The following is a 6,000-nucleotide window of genomic DNA, read 5'->3' as shown; positions in this document are numbered from 1 at the left end:
AGATTGCTACCCTGCTGGTAGTGGTTTCCTGAGCCGGTTGTTGGTTTTTAATAGAACGCTGCTTCGAATCCTCTCCGCTCTTCGCACAGACATAGGTCCATGCTCCGTACGGCCCTCTTGGTAGTCGTCCACCTCCATTACGTAACAAAAATTACCCGCAAAAACATCTCGCTATTATATTATCTCCTATTTACAGGTATATGCTATAAAGTTAGCCTAGTTTAAATCGCAAATTATTTTTCCGCTCCCTAGCTTGAATAAGGCTCCTGAATTAAGATGCTCAAGATTTGGCTTAGTCTAATTGGCCGCGGTAACGTTTCTTCATTTTTCCATTTTTGCTTTATGAAAGTGGTAAGGGATGCTTTTACGCATCCCCTTGATACCTACATCTCTTCCATGCGTATAACCTTTCCCGCCCAAGCGGATTCTCATCCAGCGTAGGCCGCAACGAATCAGTCAGTCTGCGATTGAGTAACTGTCAGTAATCGAGATGCTGGAGGGGAGAAAAATTGTGCGCCTATCTGAAGCTCCAGAAATGCAGGCGCTCCATCACATTAGCATATATGCACGGGCAACCTAGAAAGCAATGCCCCCTCCAAGGACAGTGAACGACACGACGGCCATAAAACTGCATCAGCAATGCTTCGTCCAACGTCATTAGTGGATTATGCCGATTTCAGCATAAAAACTGCATTTTGTGGCACGAACCTGTTTCCGAGCGGCAGAATAAGTTTTTGTGGTAGAATGGTGATTATGGTGTGAATCAGGCGTGCAAGAAAAAAAGACAGAAATGGGGGGAAAAAATGGCCCGAAAACTGGGAGTCTGCAGGGCCCTTGTACAGGCTGTAATTCTAGTCCCAGTCGTTATCACGATGAATATACGTAATAGGCCTCCTTCAAACATTCAGTTTCAGTCTGTGCGCAAGCTTTAATTTATGCTCCCTTGCCCACGATTCTTCATATCCTGATAATCCCTGTCGGCACAGCGCAGCCATTCTCTGGCTCTGGCCTCTTTCAGCGCAGCGAAGCCCAAAAAGGGTTCTTTCTCTAGTCCCTCGGCTCTGACTCTAGTTCTACCGTGGAACTCGAGCTCTATGCGCACGTTCTAAGCCTATATGAAGTTGAAGTGCTCTTTTTCTCTCAAACAAAACTCTCAGACACGAGTAACAGCAAGAAAAGTTGCAAAACTTGATCAAACCCAGTGCTAATATTACTAGAGGCAACTCTTAAGCAGTGTGCTAGGTTTTTATTCGGAAGTAAGTATGAAGCGATATCTCTTCTAGTGGCATTCAGAAAAACTGTCGCTAAGATGGGTAAACGAAATAAAAAGGCAGCAAGAAATGAAGGTGTTTAGACAAATGCGCTGAACTCAGGCTAACTGCGGTATCGACCTCTATTGCACTTTTTTCAATTGTTAAAAAATGTAAACCCGGTTATATGCTAAACTTTTTAGTGCTCGCATTTCTACGCTCTGAAGTTTGCACTGCATGCCACGGTGTCTACGTGCGTACTGATTTTTGCGTACAACAGCGATATCTCGAGTTCATAGCTATTTGATCAACACGAGTTGCCAGGGTGAGGTAATTTAGAGCCAATTTGCTTTTCCTAATTTCGCATAAAGCTGAATTTTCGTTTATTCGTGCGTCATTTCTTCCAGCTAAATTTAGCAGGCGTCATTAGGAAGCGTTTTTACTCGCATAATAACCGAAGTTAATTGTTTTCCAGAAACATCTACAAAAGATGTGAAGCTGCCTTCTGTACGTCGGCTAAAATATTCGTAAAAATTTGAACCGGTAGAAACTGTGCAAGAGGCTGACTGGTGCAGTGAGTAGTTCACCCAGCACGATTTGCCTTTTAACGAAAACAAAAACTTTGCAGCACGGTTTCCGTGCTCTATAGTACAGCCACTTTTTCCTAACCCCTCACTCATATAATTCGTTTAGCGGTCCATACACCTGAGCAAACACAACACAAGATTAATCTACTCTTATAGAACTCACAGCCTTCAGTGCGAAGGTCAGTCGCAATAAATTATAATTTTTCTGGTATATGGTCTCTACTGTTCCCAGGAATTTTCGCGGTCCGTATAGAAGTGTGGATCATAGTAGACTTGCCATTCGTCAGATAGGGCCCCATATTATTGAAGAGTTGTTCCACCGTTAAAAATAAGAACCCCTGCTGGCACTCATCACCGTTACCACCAGACTACGTGCTAAAGGAAAGCTGTGCATTCAACTACATGCAAAGGGGTAGATGCGTTAATTTTGTAAACATTTCAGTTATGCCAATAAATTCGGTAGTGAAGTGCGATACACAGATTCAATAGCATGCTACCTGAGGGAGGAAAGTTCCTTGCGTATACACCAACAGTAAGTCAGGTTTCTGAGAGGGCTAAGGACGAAGACGAAGAGGAATGGATTCCCAGGTTGGCTATCCTGCTCTTTCAGAAAATAAAAGAGGATGTATACGGGGAATAGAAGATTGGGGTCAGATGCAATGACGGGTAGGGAAGTGCTTGCTGCAAGCTGGGGTGCATGCACTTGGATCAAGTGAACATTTTTTGGCCTTTTTTTTGGTGTGTGTGTTCATCAGAGGCCACCGAGGAGTCGAGCACATTGCCTCCCTGGACAAGACGGGAAAGTAATGTTATCTTCTCCTGTCGGTCTAGAGAAAGAAAGCAGAGAAAAACGACAGCAAGAGAAACAATGCCAGTACACCCTGCTGGAGTGATAAAACACCAGTCCGAACGATTCGGCGGTTCTGCGAACGGCGGGTCAGGGGGTGCGTGCGGAAGTGGCCTTTGTTTCCAACGGAAGTGCCCTACACCCGTGGGCGGGGTCAGAGTGGCAGCGAAATGATCCTCGGAGACTCGCACTAACTGCGTGTTCGCGGACGTAGTGGAGCTGCCTCGGCGACGCCAGCCATTGTCCTTCCGGCAGAAAACTACGAGCGGTCGGGTGTCCTTGCCCGCGGACTTTCTTTTGTCTTAGGCTCTATGTCGCCTGTTGGTCTTTCCTACTGGATTCCTTCTAGTACCGCAGAACTCTTTGTTCCTGACGTCTGGATAACGGCTGACAGGCTCAGCGATCGAAGCTGCAAAATTAAGTGATGTTTGGACAGTAAAGTCGACGGAAACACGCAAATACTGGCCCCGTACCGACTCCTAACCGTTACACGCACCCGATGATGCCGATGCCGATGATGGCGCAGTGCATTTCGCATGCGGAACTGTCCTTGAGAATTGTGTTATGTCATCTCTGCGTTCTCATCGCGAAGGAGACAGCTACCAGGCGCCTGCCTTGTGTGTTTACTTTTCGTGTGCGCGCGACAGTTGAGCTTGCAAGGAACCAGTAGCGATCCTTTACCGAACCAAACGAATGACGTCGTTGCTTCTTTCGCGAATGCGCTTCATGTATGTTTTATGTGCGCCCATTAATGAGAGAAGTTGGTCGGGGGGTGCTTCCGCGCGGTTTTGAGTAAAAATAATTCCTATTCATGTTACCACGGATGATTTTAGACAGTGTTATACTTTCTCGTGTTATATGCACTCCGCGCGCGCATGCCCGGGTGCGTGCGTGCGTGCGCGCGTGTGTGTGTGTGTGTGTGTGTGTGTGTGTGTGTGTGTGTGTGTGTGTGTGTGTGTGTGTGTGCGTGTGCGTGTGCGTGTGTGTGTGTGTGTGTGTGTGTGTGTGTGTGTGTGTGTGTGTGTGTGTGTGTGTGTGTGTGTGTGTGTGTGTGTGTGTGTGTGCGTGTGTGTGTGTGTGTGTGTGTGTGTGTCCAAAAACGAGGGTCTGAAAGGGGGTTGAATGTAAGATCAGATAATTTGCTTCAAAGCTCCTCGGCGTGGACACTGAGATAGTGAAACACCGTCATTTAAAAGCACGCGTCCGCCACATTGCCTTTGAGTGACAGTAAAGATGCGGCTCATGCAGGAGAAGCAGGGAAAGTATGTCTTTAGAGTAACTTAAGCGGTGTGCAGCGTAAAATATTACTCTCTCTCTCTCTCTCTCTCTATATATATATATATATATATATATATATATATATATATATATATATATATATATATATATATATATTCTTCACAAGCGATCGACGTGGCTGCCCTCTATCGGAATACAAAATTGGCCCACAAAATACTCTGACCGCTCGACTTTTCCTAACAGAGTTTCCATCCTCCACCCACATCGTCGTTCAGTCCAAAACTTGAATAAATATCTACCTGATTGACAAAAGGCGGAAACTCAAATTTCACTTTTACCAGTTTGCACACTTGGGCTATTAATACAGACAGCAAAACCCGTTAATGACGATGTACGCCATGAAAAGAACGAATAAGGACGCGTAAATAGCATCTCTGTACCTCCCCTTCCGGCTACCCCACTCCCTCCCTGCCAGTAGAAAAATAAACGAAGTGCAAAAAATGCAATAGTGCAGCTGGTATAACACGTATGTCACTAGGATGCTTTGAAGATTTTCCACAGAGAGGTTTTTATGGGAGTTCATCCGATAGTAAGTCCGTTTCTTGCCAGACGAGAACACTGGGGATGCGATTCGGTGCCTTTCTGAACTTTCCGGAAATGGATCGCAGAAGTTCTGGCTGTCATTCTCCAACAACCTCAAAGAGAGGCTTCTTCTACAGAAGCTTAATTTTCTTGATTGGATTGATTGCTTTTTTTTGAAGGTTCGGACACTCTTCGTGGCTCCAATGTTAGGAAGCGACGTAGTAAAAAGAGAAAGCATGGCGCAGCGATTCTTTTTCCTAGCATTGCGATAAAGTTCGGCTTCAATCTAGAACTTATATGCTGGTTATACCGCTTTCTTTTTTCTGTTTTTTTTTTTTCTCACTTTGTCTACTTTCTCTAGAATCTCAGTAGGCAAGCAATAAATAGACGTAAATGCCGGAAGGCACTCCAAACTTTAATAAAAGCCTCGAAGCTTTCTGAACCCGAGGCAATTGCGAGCCTTTCCAATCTGAAATAACACGAATTGGACTAACCGTTATGTTTCGTGCGACTGAAAGAAAACGGTTCCAAAATCAGTAGTGTCATAACTCTTGAGAAACTTGAAAATTTCAAGGGTTGAGGTTAATTTGTTTTTTTTTTTCGTTTGTAGTGCTTTACTTAGGTCTCCATGTTGCTGTCACCGGCAGCATACACCTACGTATGCGTATAAATAAGTTAAGATCCTCAGTTCTCTTGGGCCTAAATTAAAACTTGGAGATCAGTCTGACATTGTCCACTATGAATGCAGCACGCTTTCATGCCTGCCTGGCTTAGCGTCTCAGAGACATTTTTTTCAGCACAGTGTCTTATGAAATTGAATCTTAAAGAGGCTTCACTAAAAAAAATAGAAATAAAAACGAACGATTCGAACCTTCACACAGTCATCTGTATAAAGAAATAGTCTTCCGCTCTGCAAAAAAAAAAAAAAAAAGGAAAACGTCTTTGTTGACACGTGACTGCTTGACACGTTTAATTAAAGTGGATTGAGTCTCCCAACAGAAATCAAAAATTGTTAGAATCGCTACAAACCTTGCTCGAGAACTCAGTCTATATCCCAGGGAGAATTCCATGATGACAATGGGATTTTCTTATGTAGGTCACGAAATCGCTCGCTTGAGGAGATTCCTTATTAGAAGCATATCTATTATGCTGCAGAGAAAACACTCGATAACTGCGTGCAGAATCATATTATTTGCTTAAAATAAGTGCCTTTAAGTGTTCCCGACTGCACTATGAAAATGGAGCGGCAGATATTCTCTGTATAGAGAAGCTGGTAATTTCATTGTCTCCGAATAGATAGCACGCTCCCGCGGCTCCATACGCTTAACTCAACGAGCTTAACGCTATGCAACTGAGTAGAGCGAAGTGCGTCGGGCCGTTTCACTCAATCAGCTGCAATCGGTTGTGCCTCCTCAGAGCAGCCTTTGCCAGACGAGGGCCTTTCGAGAAGAAACGGCGACAGTATAACTCATTAGATATGAATATATTTTAAAAT

The sequence above is a fragment of the Amblyomma maculatum genome, chromosome 6 (genome assembly GCF_055883805.1).
Source record: "Amblyomma maculatum isolate TAMU_Amacu chromosome 6, ASM5588380v1, whole genome shotgun sequence".
NCBI lineage: Eukaryota > Metazoa > Arthropoda > Arachnida > Ixodida > Ixodidae > Amblyomma > Amblyomma maculatum.
This window is presented reverse-complemented; position numbering follows the sequence as displayed.